The sequence below is a fragment of the Xenopus tropicalis genome, chromosome 9, assembly GCF_000004195.4.
Source record: "Xenopus tropicalis strain Nigerian chromosome 9, UCB_Xtro_10.0, whole genome shotgun sequence".
NCBI lineage: Eukaryota > Metazoa > Chordata > Amphibia > Anura > Pipidae > Xenopus > Xenopus tropicalis.
In genome coordinates this window covers 81,791,169-81,810,510 of record NC_030685.2, presented here as the reverse complement: position 1 = coordinate 81,810,510, position 19,342 = coordinate 81,791,169, and the positions used below count along the sequence as shown (strand labels likewise).

Sequence of the window (19,342 nt, the reverse complement as noted above, 5' to 3'; positions counted from 1 at the left end):
TATATATATGAGGGGGTACAGTGAGTATATATGTGTGTGTGTATATATATGAGGGGTACAGTGAGTATATATGTGTGTGTGTATATATGAGGGGGTACAGTGTGTATATATGTGTATATATATGAGGGGGTACAGTGTGTATATATGTGTGTATATATATGAGGGGGTACAGTGAGTATATATGTGTGTATATATGAGGGGGTACAGTGAGTATATATGTGTGTATATATGAGGGGGTACAGTGAGTATATATGTGTGTATATATGAGGGGGTACAGTGAGTATATATGTGTGTATATATGAGGGGGTACAGTGAGTATATATGTGTGTATATATGAGGGGGTACAGTGAGTATATATGTGTATATATATGAGGGGGTACAGTGAGTACATATGTGTGTATATATGAGGGGGTACAGTGAGTATATATGTGTGTATATATGAGGGGGTACAGTGAGTATATATGTGTGTATATATGAGGGGGTACAGTGAGTATATATGTGTGTATATATATGAGGGGGTACAGTGAGTATATATGTGTGTATATATGAGGGGGTACAGTGAGTATATATGTGTGTATATATGAGGGGGTACAGTGAGTATATATGTGTGTATATATATGAGGGGGTACAGTGAGTATATATGTGTGTATATATGAGGGGGTACAGTGAGTATATATGTGTGTATATATGAGGGGGTACAGTGAGTATATATGTGTGTATATATGAGGGGGTACAGTGCATATGAATGCGTTGCAGCCGGTATGTCGGTGGGTGCAGGAGACAGACGGTACCATTGCAGGGGAGGGGGGTGGGGGTGTGTCTGGCTGCCGAGCTGTAAGTAGTGAGGGTTGGACTGGGAGCTCAGATGCTGAGGTGCTTTAGTCCCACACGGAGCGTGTGCTGCCAGCATCTCCCTCAGCCTGTGTATCTCCCCTCAGCCTCCCAGCCTGTATATCCCCAGCCTGTGTATCCCCCCCCTGCCTGCAGCCTGTGTGCCCCCCCCCCCAGCCGTGCCCCCCCTGCCCTGGGCACAGAGTGGATTGTACTTGGCAAACTTAGAGTTTCTCCAGGCAGCGCAGCCAGCACTCTGCCCTGAGTCCCCCGGCACCGGGGATGTGACACCGACTTGTGTAGCGGCTGCAGCGTCCCGGAGTCCGGCTTCCCTCCATCCGCACTGCCGCCCGGAGCCCCCGCCGCCTTCCATTGTCTGCTAATTGGCACCTTCTGTCCCCATCAATTAGCTGCCAGGCACCTCATTACAGGTAAGCGATCGGCGCAATGTATTACCGACTGCGCTTCCCATAAGGAGCCGACTTACCCCTCCAGCCTGGGCTGCAGCTCAGGGGGCAGAGTCAGGCTGTTGCCCCCCCAGAGGGTATTATATAAACAATGTGCATCATGTTCAACTACAATATCTGTTGTGTAACATAGAATCGCTCTGTACTTTTATCTATTCAGTGGAAACGGGGGGGGGGGTTATCCTTATGGAACAGAAACATATTGAGGATTCCTGGGTGGTCATATCATTCCAGAGGCAGGGATAATATTGAGCATATACAGGTATGGGACTTATTATCCAGAATGCTCCGGACCTGGGGTTTCCGGATAAGGGATCTTTCCCTAATTTGGATCTCCATACCTTAAGTCTACTAAAACATTATTTAAACATTAAAAAACCCAATAGGACTGTTCTGCCCCAATAAGGGGTAATTATATCTTAGTTGGGATCAAGTACAGGTACTGTTTTATTATTACAGAGAAAAGGGAATCATTTAACCATGAAATAAACCCAATAGGGCTGTTCTGCCCCCAATAAGGGGTAATTATATCTTAGTTGGGATCAAGTACAGGTACTGTTTTATTATTACAGAGAAAAAGGAATCATTTAACCATTAAATAAACCCAATAGGACTGCTCTGCCCCCAATAAGGGGTAATTATATCTTAGTTGGGATCAAGTACAGGTACTGTTTTATTATTACAGAGAAAAGGGAATCATTTAACCATTAAATAAACCCAATAGGACTGTTCTGCCCCAATAAGGGGTAATTATATCTTAGTTGGGATCAAGTACAGGTACTGTTTTATTATTACAGAGAAAAGGGGAATCATATTTAAAAATTAGATTTATTTGCTTATAATGGAGTCTATGGGAGATGGCTTTTCCGTAATTCGGAACTTTCCGGATAACAGGTTTCTGGATAATGGATCCCATACCTGTATATAGAAAGAGGATATCCTTATACTTGTACTTCTCACTCAAAGCAACGGTTGGTCATAGATTCTCGGCTCTTAAACTGACATTTCATGCCATTGCCTTTATCTTTATCTTTATTCTCATCCCAAGGGGTCGAGCACACCAAACAGTTGTAGAAATTAAGAATTAAATGAAAAACTACTAGACATTTAAGGAGGCATAGATGAGCTTGATGGCCAGTGCCAACTGAGAATGTTCTATGTATAACTTTCTAGAATGTTTTAGCCCTATATCCCTTAGTAAATACAGCTTCTACCCAACACTTTGGGAAGCTACTGCTCATGACTATTCTGTTCCACGTGTCCATAAAACCTTCACAATTACCAGAGATTTTATCAATTCCAAGTACACTTCGGATTCTAACCTGGTTTGTGTGCCAGTTGGCACCACAACTGTATTTTACCCGCCTGCCTCCTCAATAAATATGGGAGATGCTTGCGCTGCTCGTGAGAATTCTGCTTTGTTATACCTGAGAACATGCTTTGTTTAACTCTTATTTGCCAAGGATGGGACATTTTGGATCAGAGATTAGTGGGATGTTGCCAATAAGCGTGGGAATGCTTGGATTCTGGTAGGTGCCCCTATAAATGGCATCATACCTTTTCCTTATAGAGGGCAATGTGCCGAGCTGGGTGCCAGTATAACAGTAATAGTAGCAACAGTCACAACAGCAACTGAGCAAAAAAGTCCATGGAGAGCAGTGGCCGCAGGAGAGTGATCCTTTATTACAGTAGTGAGAAAATAACTAGCTCCGTCCTTTTAATTGCCTACCCTTGTAAATTACCCCACCAAGTGGGCTCGTATGTTGCAATCCGTTCCGCAGAACTCTGAGATGTTGTGCAGTCACATCAGCAGCATTTAAATCTAAGTGCCACGCGGAGAAGCTCCATGGTGGGGTGGTCACATAAGAACAATGATTGGTGGGTGGTGAGCCCCCGATACCCCATAACCCTGCAGTCTTCTGTATAGCTCAGTGAGTGATGGGGAAAATGTGGGAGTATAATTGCCCCAAGGTTCCCCAACCTGCTCTACACATTCAGTTGAAAAAAGGTTGAGGAGCAACAAAAGCATGACAAAAAATTAATGGGGGGTGTCCAATAATGATCGGATATTTGGTAGCCCCTATGTGAACTGGCAGCCTATAGGAGGTTCTGTTTGGTGGTACATCTGGTTTTTATGGAACCAAACTTGCCTCCAAACCAGAATAAATAAGCACCTACTTTGAGGTCAATGGGAGCAAAATCCAAGGGGTTGGGGTGCAACATGTTACTGGTTGGGGATCACTGCCCTAGTGAACGGTTTCCTAATTCTATACTGGACCCATCTGAGCTGGGATCATTTTGAATTACCATATGAAGTCATTAAATTGGGCATTTTAGTATCAGGATTTCCCAACCATTTCTTGATGGAGTCACCGTGGTTGTGGTGGTGGCAGGTAGTGAAGACACACCATGAACACTGTGTGACTAACCCCTATGTCCTATCCACGAAAGCTGAGTAAAACCGCCCCTGCTATGATCAACTGTAAAAGTGCGCCCTCCTGTGGCACCATAGCCCATTCGTGATATTTGGGGCAGATCATTCCATTGTCCACTGGGCTAATTCCATCAATCAATGCTGAGCTTCAGGGGGTAATTATGGGAATGGGGTCTTCTCACCAAGTTGAATTATCTACTACAGATTCTCCATTATTTATCACTAATAAAACCCAAGATGGGTCTATGATATCCCTTATCTAGGGGTCTGTTAATGGGGGACTCACTGCCCACCTTGATATTGCCCTTATAGCCAATTAACATCTTTCCTGGGCACACGTAGGGGCAGATGTATCAAAATGTGAGTTTAGCGCTTAGAGAATAAATTCATCTCCACGAATGTCTGACATTTACTATAAAATCTGAACTAAAAATTGTCAGTGGGAAAATGTCACTGAGATTTTTTCGATTTGTCGCACCAAAACTATACTAAACTAATACTTTTTCAAATTCCTATGGGATTTTTAGAACCATATTTATCAAATGGTGAACTCTAACTTTCACCCATTGATAATTACGCTTCTAAAAATCCCATAGGAATGAACAGAACATGGGTGAGTTTTTAATGTATTAACTTCTAAACTCACATTTTGATAAATGTGCCCTTAATTGGGGGGGGGAATTATTAATGTTTGTATTTTTTTTTCATGATTCATATTTTTTGGTGCAAAATTGGCATAAAAATACGCCATCTAAAAGCTGTTGAGGTTATGTAGAAGTCAATGGCGGCTGTCCTTCATTCCAAGTGAAAGATTTTTGTTTTGCTTTATGGTATTAGAGGTTTTTGAATTTTTTTGGACGCTCCATTTGTTGAAAAATGTGCAAAATTTATGGTTTTTGCATTTTTTTTTGTTTGTTTTTTTAAAAGGCTGTTTTAATAAATCCCTTGGCATTGATTGTATTAGAGTAAATTCGTTTTTTTGGGGTTTCAAAAACCTCGGAAATGAGAATGTTGCTAAATGGGCTTTTAAGAATTCATCCTACAGAATTCAGGAATAAAAAATTGCAGCCAATCAGAGGCTGGTATTCCCCTTGGGATTTTTAGCAGCCATTCATACTACTGTAAGTAAGTGGTTGGTCAGTACTGGTGCTTCCCGTGCAAACTGAGTGCTGAATTATAATCACATTCTGTGGTTGGAATTTAAAACCACCGCGACCCAAGATCTATACCTTTGAGCCTTCGTTGAAGCATTTTGCCTCCTCCGTGTCCCAACTCTTGTGTTAATTGACTGCGTTCTTTGGCGAGGGTCCGTACCCACAGGGACGGAAAACAATGCAGAAAAAGGAGATAATTGGCCCGAGTTCTTGTCAGTACAGACCCGCAAGGAAGGATAAGACTAATGAGACCAATCAACACATGCGTTGGAGAGTGATGGAATGCGTAGGACCAGCCTTCATGGCGAGGGTACCCTTGGAAAATATTCTTTGCGGCGATGCATGTAATTAATAGGAATGTATAAGAATAAAGGCAACACTAAATCTGGGTTAGGAAGATCTGCAGACAAGAGATGCTCATTTAATCCGAGTGTCCTTGTGTAAGAGCAACAGATAATGCTTCCCTGTTCTACCGAGTAGCTCGCTGCACGTTATCCTAGAGAAGCACTTGGCTGCTTGTGTGATGCCTAAAGCATTTTAATTCTTACAGAGAGCAGTCCATGGTAAATAGAGATGCTTTACATGAATAGTAGCGGCGTCCTCTGCTCTTGGGGGTTGGGTCAATAGGGTAGGGCGTAAAAGGGCATGTAGGGACCCATAGAGTTGCCCTACCACTTCCTAGTTTGCTGTTACTATGCAGAAATACATGTTCCCACTTCTGTTATTTACAAATGTGCATTTATTGGCCCTTAGATAGAATGACCACTTCCTGCACACTGTACTATAGTGCCAGGCAGAAGGCGGGCACTTCCTTTTTGGCATTGCTCTTTCCAGCAGAAGGTTGGGTTCCAGGGAGCCTGGACCAACTAGGCCCAGAAGCATTGAGCCCTAGAGGAAAGACATAGGTCTAGAGATAAAAGTTGGGGAGCAGTGTGCAAGTGTGCAAGTTGAGAACGCGTTCTAGGAGTGTGAGTTAGTTCAGGATTATTTAGATAGAGCAGTTGTGGCTCCAACCAGGAGACTATTGTGTGCCTGTGCTCTTTACCATCTAGCCCAGGGGAAGGGAATCATGGTTCGTGAGCCAGATGTGGCTCTTTTGAGGGCTCCATCTGGCTCGCTGCCAAATATTTAATAAAAAAAAATAACGGGGGGCATGGCCTGCGCTCGGCAGATATAAGATGTGTTCTAAGCCTTAGAACACATGTTCTATCCGCCGAGCGCAGGCCACACCCTCCTCCGCATCGCATCCGGCATCCTTGGCACTCACCCTACCTTGCCCTTCAGCATCTGCGGCCAAACATATTGTATGGCTCTCACGGAATTACATTTTAAAATATGTGGTGTTTATGGCTCTCTCAGGCTAAGGGTTCCCGACCCCTAATCTAGCCGAACATTTGCCTAAATGTATATGTATGTATGTACAGTATGTATGTATATCTTTATCAGCCAAAATAGGGTTACATATATTTTTTTCCCTTTGAGTTAAAGAAAATATCGGGACAAGCACAGTGTGACAATTGTTGGATCCAAGGTCTCTGTGGATCCCCTCCCAAATTTCCATCTATAAAGGGCAACTAAGACTGAGAGAGTTAATAGAAGTCCTTATGAAAAGAACATTGAGCCGGAAGCCATTATAATAGGATATTCCCAAGCAACACTGTAATGTGGAGCTTTGATTATTGAGTCCATTGCTAAGCAAACTGCTTGTCCTCTCTTTCATTTAGTAGAAGGACAAGCATGAAGAAATCCAGTCTTGGTAAAACCTATTATAGAAGACCACCCACCTGCTGTTAGGGTTTCATTGATCCCCCGGGCAGATTTTGAGCACTAGACTCCAGATTCCATGCCGGCATAGTTGCAACCTACCATTGGGACCCTTAACCCACAAAAATAGGTCCTCTTGATGATTTGGTTGGGTTACCATGTTCCCTATAATGCTACAATAGAAAATAGTGACTAAAACATGGTGCAGAACCAGTAAAACCTCAATTGAGCTGATTCCACAACTTAGTTTGGGTTCCCTGCTGAAAAGAGACTGGTGCAGACTGGGGTCTGGTGGAACGTGGCAAATGAGTACCCTTAAACCGGCCATAGATGCACCGATATGCACATGTATTGTGTATCTGCCGATACCCGTGGGGGACCTACAATGAGAGTCACTTTCGTACGATTGGTCTCTGCCAACTATTTCATGTTTAGAACATCTTCCCATTTTTTATTTTTAGGGCTTTAGCCTACAATTTCAGGCTAAATGTATGGCCAGCTTTAGATTGGTTAACTTAATCCTACTTACCTTGACAATGAGATAAGTAGTTCTACTGGTAATTCATAATGAGGACGTCTAGAGGCCAGAGTGCATTGCAGACAACATAGAATTGCAATAACTGGAAAGTAGTCAGTTCAACTGAGAGACAGGGTTCAATTAATAGGCCAGTAGTCAGGGTAGTTGGTAGACAGTACCCAGGCAGAGCTCAGAACCAAGGAATCAGAATGCAGAATAATGCTTGAACAGGACCAGAATTTTAGGACAAGGCATGAACACTAAAGGAGCCAGAAATCCAGGTATCTCCTGAGTCCAGCATGAAGATTAAATACAAAGCCACTAAAAGTGGTGGCTTATAAGGGACCTTAAACGACTTACAGACCTAAAACATGGCCTAAACCAGGGGTCCCCAACCTTTCTTACTCGTGAGCCACAGTCAAATGTAAAAAGACTTGGAGAGCAACACAAGCACCATAAAAGTTCATGGAGGAGCCAAATAAGGGCTGTGATTGGCTATTAGGGGCCTCTATGCACACTATCAGCTTACAGGGGGCTTTATTTGGTAGGAAATCTTGTTTTTATTCAACCAAAACTTGCCCCCATGTCAGGAATTCAAAAATAACTACCTGGTTTGGGGGCACTGAGAGCAACATCCAAGGGGTTGGTGAGCAACATGTTGCCCCCGAGCCACTGGTTGGGCATCCCTGGCCTAAACACTGCCAAAGGGCGTGCACATTGAGGTGCTAAAGTCTGAACTATCTGGGCTCTGGCACACGAGGGAGATTAGTCGCCCGCGACTAATCTCCTTCGTGTGGCAGAGCCCTTAGTGTGAAGACACGTGGAGCTACTAGTAGCAGCTACTTGTCATGGCTACAAAAATACACAATGCTGATCATTTACTGATAATTGTCTCTACGTGCAGAGGAAATTCTCAGTATTGTCTATGGCAGGGGATTTTCTGGTGTTGACAAGTAGCTGCTACTAAGTAGCTACATGTGTCTTCACCCATAACTATGGCTGGTCCTATGGTTCAAGTGCCTTAGCAGGAACCTCACCGTCACTTACCACAAGATCCAGAGAGGTCCAGGCAGCGCCCAACTGTACTAAATTTTTTAGGCTTTTGTTTTATTATTCAAACTGCCTTTACCTTAGTACCAAGGGACAAGTTTAAGGTCAAAGAAATGGGAAAGGAACACATATCTGTGACTTGCTGTGCTCTGTTCTTTTCTTTGGTTTACATTCAACACATGATGAGTTGGAGTTGGACGGCTCCTAAAAGGGGGGGGAAGAAATAGTGAGACAAATGGATGTGAAATCAGAATTATATAGAAGATGGGATAATGTAGGATGAGGGAGAGTAAGACTAAACAGGTGAGGAGAGTAAAAGAGGAGAAGAAATACATAAAGGAGGATAAAACAGAACATTGCACCCTCTCTGTACCTCTGGTTCTTCTCCGGAGCCGGCGCGGCATGAATAGAGATTTAGTGGCGTTGAACGGTGTTCCATTATTCTTAGCCGGTGTACAAGATGCAAAGCGAGTGCTTCAATATGACAGATGGGCTTTAAATAGAATCCCATTCTTGTCATAATCAGAGGCTCCTCTTTGTGCCACGGTGCTTACTGGATGCAGACAGGGAGACAGCAAACAAATGCTAATAAAACAATCTTGTTGTTTGGTAAAGAGATCATTCTGTTTCTGTCTGCTCAACAAGAGAAGAGTGTTGGCTTACAATGGGGATTCTAGCCATGTCTTAGTCAAGTGCTCAGCACTACAAGGCTCTTGTTGCAGTGGTGCAAAGTGCAAAGCATTAAGAAGCATACAGTCAGTGCCAGAGGTGGGACAGGTAGGGAATAGGTGTAATTTGCACCATGAGTGCAGGACACGGGTCTGAACTTGCCCTGACCGGCAAATTTTTGGGCAAAACTGAAACGGGACAGATCCGCTTATCACTAGTTTGTAGGTCAAAAGAAACATTTTTTCGGCGGGCATGGATTCGCAGTGAATTTGCACATTTCGCCATTAGCAAAGTGTTTCGTAAAAATTCAGTGAAAATTCACAGCTGAAAAATTCACTGTCAAAAAATTTTGTTGCGCGTCAAATTGGGCGTGGTCACGTCAAAAAAAGCACAGGTGACAAAAAAAAAAAAAAAAGGACCAAAAAATTGCGGGCAAAATGCGTTTTGCAAATTTTATGGCGAAGTGAAACAGGACAAATTCTCTCATCACTATTGTTTCCTTCTATTCTGTACACATTTTCTTCTTTTTTTCTCAGCTCAAACCTACAGGGCTCAGGCTTGAGCATGCTCAGCTTGCTCTTCTCCCCATCCCTCCTCCCCCCTCCCCTCCCTGCTGTAATCTGAACCCCAGAGCACAGGGATACAGGCAGGAAGGGAAGTCAGACCAAGCTAAAATGGCAGTTGCTACCTTAAACAAACACAAAAGCTTCTAGGGCTGTTATCTGAGGTATGGTAAAGCTTTCTGCAGAATAAACTGCATTAGTAGCTTTCCTTCTGCTTTAATAAATATAGATGTAATGCATGCTGTTGTTCTGGGATTTGTGATGCATAGCAGCTGGCGCAGTTATGATGGCTAGCTGGGGAACAATGGTAGAATTGTGCATTGTGGGTAAAACATTGAAATTGGACCTGTATTTGCAGCACTTTAATCAATGAGACTTGTTAAGTCTGCTCTTCTGATAATATTACCATTGCCAAGTTATCTCCCTAGGATTACTGACATAGTGCTGTGGGGTAGATTCAGGAGAGCCAGGTATCTTTTATTCATGTTATGGGTGGAAAAAGGGGCAACCATTTGCATTTTTATTAAGGACACACATGGAAATGCCTTATTGCTTTACACTGGTTTAATATCCTGATCGTATTAAAAAATTCTTTACCTCGTAGGGTGAAATGGCATTTATCAGACCCCAGAAAGTGTTGTGAATAAGTGGGTCTTAAACTGGAGTGTAAATCATGCTTTGAGGAGTAATTTTCTGGATTAATTCAGTGTAGACTTTGTGGCCACATCGACTTAATAAGGCTTACCCTCCATATGTAATAAAAGGCACTAAGTTTGCCCAGGAGCAGTAACCCTTAGCTACCAATCAGCAGGTAGCATTTACCTGTTTAAATGCAAGTTGCTACCGATTACTGCTCCTGAGCAAACTTTGTGCCTTTTATTACATTATTAATTGTTAATCTTTTCCACATTACTTGGGAGTGTATCCTAGGCAGGGGCGGAACTAGGGGGGGGCAGAAGAGGCAGCTGCCTAGGGCGCAACGATTGGGGGTGCCAAGGGGGCAGGGGGGAAGATGCAGGGGCGCAGTGGCTGACCGGGTTGCCCAGGGCTTGGCCCTTTACCCCTGATCATAGGTATAGGTGGCCATACATGTTAAGATCTTATTCCGATATCCCCACCTATGGGTGGTCGATATCGAGTGAATGTAGGTTAATTTGGTCGGTCCATCAAAACGTTCGAATTAGAACGCTGCTATAGGTGCAATCGGTTCGGGAACCGCATCAACGAGCCGATGCGGTCCCCGATCCGACTAAATTTTTTAACCTGCCCAAATAATATCTGCCGATTTCAGGCCAGATGTCGGTCGGGAAGGCCCGTCGTTTGTACCCCTACACGGACCGAAGGGTCTAAGGCAGGGATTCCCAACCTTTCTTACTCATAAGCCTCAGTGAAATGTAAAAAGACTTGGAGAGCAACACAAGCACCATAAAAGTTCATGGAGGTGCCAAATACGGGCTGTGATTGGCTATTAGGCAGCCTCTATGCACACTATCAGCTTACAGGGGCTTTATTTGGTAGGAAATCTTGTTTTTATTCAACCAAAACTTGCCCCCAAGTCAGGAATTCAAAAATAACTACCTGGTTTGGGGGCACTGAGAGCAACATCCAAGGGGTTGGGGAGCAACATGTTGCCCCCGAGCCACTGGTTGGGAATCACTGGTCTAAGGGACCGATATCGGCAGCTACAATCGGCCCGTATATGGCCACCTTAAGGAATGGATAGGTACCAGTGCACTTGAGCAATAGCCACCTTGATTACTATATACCTAAATGTAGCCAAGTTAGCTCCAGTGAAAAGCCATAGTCATCACCCAACTGGGATACCCACCAGAACTGGGACCCTGTGTGGACAGGGCTAGGGGGTATGCGCCTACAGTAAGTGTCCCAGAGTAGCCCATGAATGTCTTACTGCTCTAGGTAGTGTTTGCCATTTATATTTCTAGTATTCTATTATATGTTTTATTCTCTGTTGGGCACCATTTATTGATTGCTCTTGCACCATCTTCCGGCCACAAGTGGACTCCCATCCGTAGTGAATGCTTGTAAGCCATAGGGTTACAATTCTTCTCTTAGCAATAGCATTACCCAATCATTGCTTTACCTTATAGACCAGAGCGAGTCTTGATAATGTTCCCGTACAACTCGCAGGAAGCAGGAGTTTATAGTTTTTTTGCCCACTGCCAAGATGTTGTTTTGTGTGAAAAAACAACTCCTTGTAGAAATAGGGCAGTGCCACGGGAGCTACACTGCGAGATGAGCGAGCCAGCGGGGAGGGCATAGTAATAAACTCATACAAATCAGAGATTATTTATCTTCCGACAACATCTTGGGCGATGTGACTGCAGGAGGACTCTGTATCTGTTTGAAGCCACGGAATCTTATTAGGAATAAAAAGAAAAGATGAGGAATTCGGTTACAGATGGGAGGCACGTTGCACATTGCTCTGTAGGCACTTGAATACCGGTTCCGCTCTGCAGAGTAAATCGGGTCATTGTGCAGAATAACAGGTGGAAATCATTCCATTTTTTTTTGCTTTTTAGCAACTTTGTAAAATAGCAGATTTTAGACCGGATAAAGGCTGTCATTATCTCTCTAGAAACCTCCAGCGCGGAGGATAGGACTTGTTGTGTTTTATTGTGTGTTTGTGTTTATTCCTTCAATATTTTTCTGAATTTCCACTGGTGTGGGGTAGGGGAAGGAGAACCCAATTAAGGATCTTTGTGATATGTGTATTAAAGGAGAATAAAAATCTAACTACAATCCCAGCTCCCCGGACTGCAACAAGGTGCAAATCCATCTATTTATTTAGTCCATAGAGAGGTGCAGTTATACAAATCCCAGGTGGAGCGGTCCGGGATGAAAGCCCAAGAAGAGGGAAGGCTTTAGTTCTCCTTTCAAGCAATGGTTGTTGGACCAGGGTCCCTCTGATTTTATAAAATGGTTACAGATATAGGGAAACAACTGGTTTATTAGCCCTAGTTTCGAAGAAACCCAAATCTCAACTTAAAGGACCATCTAGCTGGACCGATAGTTTGATATTGAGGGTAAAAAAGAGGCAGTCTACCAGTGACTGATCCAAAACGGGTTGTGCCTACCTGCCACTGGTCCAGGCCTTGAGGGGGCAAGGCCAATAAGGAAACACTGTATTAAAGGAAAAGTAATATGAGCTGGGTATAGCCAACTAGGCAATACTGTTGTTTGTACAAAATCCTCTTCTGTGACTCCACTACTGTACAAATCATAGATTCGAAGCAAATTTGCCCTTTTCTTCTTCTATTGCCCTATTCTTCTTCCTTTGTCATCCATATATCACCAACGTTAAATATGCCCATGTTACTTTTATTGTTATCCTTACAGAGGGGCATGTTCAACATCTATCATTAGAGTTGCCACCATATGTAGGGTATAATTGTCTTTGTAGGATGGGGGGGGGGGGTCACATTATATCATCCTGTACCCAATGCCCTGCATGGGGTGCTCACCTCGATGGCAATTGTGCAGTTACAGGATTGCCCTGCCTGTGCTCTATTAATGTCAGTTGTGGTCTGAATTAAGTGGGACCAGTGATATAGACTCCATCTAAACCAGGTTGCCTTAGTTGTAACTTCAGCCCTTCCTAAGGGTACATTCAATCTTCCTTGCTGTGCCAAAAGCATTAATTGTTTTTCCAGGCCCTTTTTGGGAGTTCAGCCTTTGGTTATGAGCCCCCTTAGCTCATAGCAAGGTTATAGATATAGGAGCCCCCCTTAGCTCATAGCAAGGTTATAGATATAGGAGCCCCCCTTAGCTCATAGCAAGGTTATAGATATAGGAGCCCCCCTTAGCTCATAGCAAGGTTATAGATATAGGAGCCCCCCTTAGCTCATAGCAAGGTTATAGATATAGGAGCCCCCCTTAGCTCATAGCAAGGTTCTAGATATAGGAGCCCCCCTTAGCTCATAGCAACGTTAAAAATCTAGAAGAAGGTTGATGTATCCGTCATTTAATCTTAGTTCCATGAATGTCTATGACAGCAAATAAGACCCCCCCTCTTCAAAATCTCATCCTTACTGACTTCCAAGCTGAGCTTTTCTCAAAGCAAATAGGCTGCTCCCCAAAATTTACCCCACCCAGTACTGAGTCTGTGTCCCCCTGGCTGTCACTAGTCTAAGTTCTTCCAGGGGGGCAACCCAACAGTTTTATCTTTTAAAGAAACACTCTCTAAATATACAGTAATCAAACACTTTATTATAACCAAAATAAATGTACGAACTGGCATAACAATTGAGCACAAGGAGACTCGTTCATTTATATCAAGCTTTGTAATTATGTCCACTCTCGGCCTGCACGAAGAGAAAAATGTTTATTATTCCCATTGGCAAACCTCAAGTCGCATTTGTAACGTTGTTCCTCTCGCTGCTTATAAATTCTGCCTACAGTGATCCATGAATGTGTCCTTTGTCCCATTCTGCTCTGCCATAAGCCCCCGTGCCTGTTATTGTCATTTATAACTCGTGTACTTCACCTGTTAGGAATAATCTCGTGCTGAATGATCGCAGGCATTACCTGCCGTTACATATTTCCAGCCCCATTTAGTCTCTTGTGACCCACAACCAGGCCAAACACTATACTCAGTGCCTTGGCAATTACCTAATTGATCATCCTGTATTAGAAATGGAAGTAATTAACATTGCTACCGCTATATCAAGCAACTTCTTTTTTTTAACAGAAAAACAACATTATTTGCAGTGCAGAATTCCCGGTTCAGGGCCTACCAGGGCTGACACCACAGGGCCCCCCCCCCCCCAAGGGACCTCTGCCGTGGTCTCCAACCCCCCCCGATCCTCAGTAACCAGGCAGTGCTTTAAACGAGAGATGGGAATATGAATAGGAGAGTAATAAAAAGTAATAAAAATGAACAATAATAATAAAAATGTAGCCTCACAGAGTCTGCCAGGGCCAGTGTCCCCCATTTGATGGGGTTGTTCACCTTTGAGTTAACTTTTAGTAGGATGTAGAGAGTGATATTCTGAGACAAATTGCAACTGGTCTTCATTTTTTTATTATTTGTGCCAGCTCTTCAGTTGGGAGTTTCAACAGCTATTTCATTGCTATGGGTCCAAGTTACCTTAGCAACCAGGGAGTAGTTTGGATGAGAGACCGGTACATGAATAGGAGAGGGACTGAATAGAAAAGAAAGTTACAAAAAGTAACAATAAAACTAAAGAGCAATCGGTTTTGGCTGCGGGGTCAGTGACCCCCCCCCCCATTAAAAAACTGCAAAGAAATTCAGAAACGATAACAAATAAATAATGAAGACCAAGTGAAAAGTTGCTTAGAATTGGCCATTCTATAACATACTAAAAGTTAACTTAAAGGTGAACCACCACTTTAAAAGCTGGATGTATAAGAGGAAGGCAAATAATTTAATAACTATAAAGAATAAATAATGAAGACCAACTGCAAAGTTGCTAGGAATAGGGCATTCTATAACATACTAAAAGTTTAATAGAAAGGTGAACTACCCCTTTATGGCTCCATAGTATATAAGGATCCGTTATCTGGAAAGCCCTAAGCCCCAAGCATTCCGCATAATAGATCCCAAACCTGCATTTATTAACTCATTTGCATTCACCCCAGAAATGTGACTGTGCCGAATGCAAGGATTCGCTCCCACGACGCCCGAGAGTTCTTATAAATGATGAATGTGATTGTCACCTTGTCACATCGCGGCCGTAACATTGTGTTCTCCGGGAGGATTTGATTTTCTAATCACTGAAGTGCCGGGAGTTGTAGCAAGGCGAGCGGGCCGGCCGGCTCCGGATACACACTGTGCCTCGGCACAACATTGCCCTTAATATCAATTAGCCTTTATAGCATCTCATTGCTCATTAATCCATCAGTATATTTCCTTTATACGGCCACTTCCCAGCAGATGGATGGACTGGCTTCTTGCAGGGAAGAAATCCATTTGCTTTCCCTTTATGTCTCTATTAATGTTCTGTAAGACATGGGGATACCTGCCATTGTTCCACGGAAGATCCTTTGTTTATATTTATGCTTCTATTCATTTACCATTAGCCATTGCTTCTCCTGCCCAGGCAAAATGTTATAGTATATATATATATATATATATATATATCCATAGAGCCCTCTTCACCTCTTGTATCTGTTATTGGTTGCTTTATATGTTACTCTGTATGTCCAGTGTATGAAACCCACTTATTGTACAGCGCTGCGGGATATGTTGGTGCTTTATAAATAAATGTTAATAATTCACTGAATGAGGAAAAAGTTGCAGTTGCCTCAAAAACAGCTGTGGTCGCATCAAACGTCTACTTAAAAAGGTAGTTCACCTTTGAAATTAAATTTTAATATGATGTAAACATGATATTCTGAGACAACTGGCAATTGGTCTTCATTTTTTTATGATTTTTCAGTTATTTAGCTTTTTGTTCAGCAGCTCTCTGTTTGGTATTTTAGCAGCTATCTGGTTGCTATGGTCCTATTTACCCTAGGAATCTGGCAGTGCTTCAAAAGAGATGGGAATATGAATAGGAGAGGGCCTGCACAGAAAGATAAGTAATAAACATGAACAATAATAACAGGGTCAGACTGGGCTGCCGGGATACTGGGAAAAATCCCGGTGGGTCCCAGCCCTGGTGGCCCTGGGGGCCCAGACCCGATCCCTGTTACCGCTCCCCCAGCCGCCGGTGTCCCCCTGATTGCATTTAAGTTAAACATGTAAGGGGAGGATGTTGTGAGGGTGGCGGGAGCCCCTGTGTGGGTTTAGGGGGCGCGGCTGGCGGGGCACCTTGGGGGGTGCAGGGCCCCCGGGGGCAGCAGGGCCCAATTTAAATAACTTATGTGTAACCAATAGCTACTGGTTCCTCAGGGATTATATTATATAGAGAAGTTACTGATCAGGGGAGGGATCCCACTGTTATGTTTGGGTTCAGAATGTCTTCTCCTCCCTTGTGTTGAACTGCCTACTGGTCCTCTTGGAGTTGTATTATGTTTGCTGTCCTCTTTATTTATCTGTAGATTGATTTGACAAAATTGGAAAACTGGGCAGCAAAATGGAAAATGAGGTTCAATGTTGAAAAGTGCAAAGTTATTCCCTTTGGTAGAAATAATATAAATGTGAGTTACACACTGAATGGTAGTTTGTTGGGGGGATCTTTAATTTAGAAGGATCTGAGGGTTTTTGTAGATAACAAGTTGTCTGATTCCAGGCAGTGTCATTCTGTGGCTACTAAAGCAGATAAAGTGCTGTCTTGAACAAGCATAGTATCCAAGGCTATTGTCATACTAAAACCTACAGTTAGTATTAATGTTGGTATATATGGTTTATGTATGTAAGTAGATAGATAGGTCAGTATGGGTCTGTATGTGAGTGGATAGGTCAGTGTGGGTCTGTATGTGAGTGGATAGATAGGTCAGTGTGGGTCTGTATGTGAGTGGATAGATAGGTCAGTATGGGTCTGTATGTGAGTGGATAGGTCAGTGTGAGTCTGTATGTGAGTGGATAGGTCAGTGTGGGTCTGTATGTGAGTGGATAGATAAGTCAGTGTGGGTCTGTATGTGAGTGGATAGATAGGTCAGTATGGGTCTGTATGTGAGTGGATAGGTCAGTGTGGGTCTGTATGTGAGTGGATAGGTCAGTATGGGTCTGTATGTGAGTGGATAGATAGGTCAGTATGGGTCTGTATGTGAATGGATAGGTCAGTATGGGTCTGTATGTGAGTGGATAGATAGGTCAGTGTGGGTCTGTATGTGAGTGGATAGATAGGTCAGTGTGAGTCTGTATGTGAGTGGATAGGTCAGTGTGGGTCTGTATGTGAGTGGATAGATAGGTCAGTATGGGTCTGTATGTGAGTGGATAGGTCAGTGTGAGTCTGTATGTGAGTGGATAGGTCAGTGTGGGTCTGTATGTGAGTGGATAGATAAGTCAGTGTGGGTCTGTATGTGAGTGGATAGATAGGTCAGTATGGGTCTGTATGTGAGTGGATAGGTCAGTATGGGTCTGTATGTGAGTGGATAGATAGGTCAGTGTGGGTCTGTATGTGAGTGGATAGATAGGTCAGTGTGGGTCTGTATGTGAGTGTATAGATAGGTCAGTATGGGTCTGTATGTGAGTATATAGATAGGTCAGTGTGGGTCTGTATGTGAGTGGATAGATAGGTCAGTGTGGGTCTGTATGTGAGTGGATAGGTCAGTATGGGTCTGTATGTGAGTGGATAGGTTAGTATGGGTCTGTATGTGAGTGGATAGATAGGTCAGTGTGGGTCTGTATGTGAGTGGATAGATAGGTCAGTATGGGTCTGTATGTGAGTATATAGATAGGTCAGTGTGGGTCTGTATGTGAGTGGATAGATAGGTCAGTATGGGTCTGTATGTGAGTGGATAGGTCAGTGTGGGTCTGTATGTGAGTGGATAGATAGGTCAGTGTGGGTCTGTATGTGAGTGGATAGATAGGTCAGTATGGGTCTGTATGTGAGTATATAGATAGGTCAGTGTGGGTCTGTATGTGAGTGGATAGATAGGTCAGTATGGGTCTGTATGTGAGTGGATAGGTCAGTGTGGGTCTGTATGTGAGTGGATAGATAGGTCAGTGTGGGTCTGTATGTGAGTGGATAGATAGGTCAGTATGGGTCTGTATGTGAGTATATAGATAGGTCAGTGTGGGTCTGTATGTGAGTGGATAGATAGGTCAGTATGGGTCTGTATGTGAGTGGATAGGTCAGTATGGGTCTGTATGTGAGTGGATAGGTCAGTGTGGGTCTGTATGTGAGTGGATAGATAGGTCAGTGTGGGTCTATATGTGAGTGGATAGATAGGTCAGTGTGGGTCTGTATGTGAGTGGATAGGTCAGTATGGGTCTGTATGTGAGTGGATAGATAGGTCAGTATGGGTCTGTATGTGAGTGGATAGGTCAGTGTGGGTCTGTATGTGAGTGGATAGATAGGTCAGTGTGGGTCTGTATGTGAGTGGATAGGTCAGTATGGGTCTGTATATGAGTGGATAGATAGGTCAGTATGGGTCTGTATGTGAGTGGATAGGTCAGTATGGGTCTGTATGTGAGGGGATAGATAGGTCAGTATGGGTCTGTATGTGAGGGGATAGATAGGTCAGTATGGGTTTATGTGGGTTCACTTGGAAGGGTTTAACTTGATGGACTTTTTTCAACCCGACTTAACTATGTAACTATGAGAGTAAGGGCAGCAGTGTGAGCTGTAGCAGTGATGGCAGAGGGGGTTCTTGGGTGGGAGTGGGAGGGGAATTCTGGTGGAACGTCTGGCCAAGTTTCATTGTTTTGGGCACTTACACTTCTTGGCCTGACTCTGATCTTCTGTAAATATTCAGGAATAAGTTGGCACTAAATAAGTAATAATAATAAAGAGTACTGTAGACTAGACAGGATGCTCCTGTTTATATGGATCTGGCTGAGGGTCTCTTGGGAATGGAGCAACACTCCTAACCTTCTGTATGAGATGCAGGAGAATTAGCAGAAAAGAAGCAGAAAACTTTCTAGATTCAGTGTAATGCTTTGTACCGGGGTGAATACAAGCAATGGATATTTGTAACCAACTGCCTGGGTGTTTGTAACTGTGTGTAGTTGGGCAGCTTTACTAAATAAATCTGGCGTGTGGGGAAACAGATTACCATATAGACTAGTTAGGATCAGAGCCGATCCATCTCTAAGGGAGAGTATTGATTGCGGAATACATGAATACCAGGCCCAGGGCTGTATTTCATCCACTCATTAATAATATCACACACAGGAACAGTTCATGGTGATTTATAAAAGATGCCCCGGAAAGTAAGCGGCTGCGGCCCATGAGGCCCACAAGCACTAAATTAGATGGAAAGTTAAAACGCTGTCTCGGTGCATGAAATGAATGGAGCTTCCC

The 19,342-nt window shown here is 43.4% G+C and overlaps 1 protein-coding gene across 2 annotated transcripts in view; it reads left to right on the top strand.

The window, feature by feature from the left end:
- Positions 1 to 882: 882 nt before the first annotated feature.
- Positions 883 to 19,342, top strand: part of thsd7b (thrombospondin type 1 domain containing 7B) — a 267,106-nt gene continuing 248,646 nt past the window's right edge. For both annotated transcript variants that reach the window (XM_004912730.3, XM_002933951.4), the window contains exon 1: positions 883 to 1,262. The gene's annotated coding sequence lies outside the window, so the exon portion shown is untranslated. The remainder of the gene's footprint in view (positions 1,263 to 19,342) is intronic.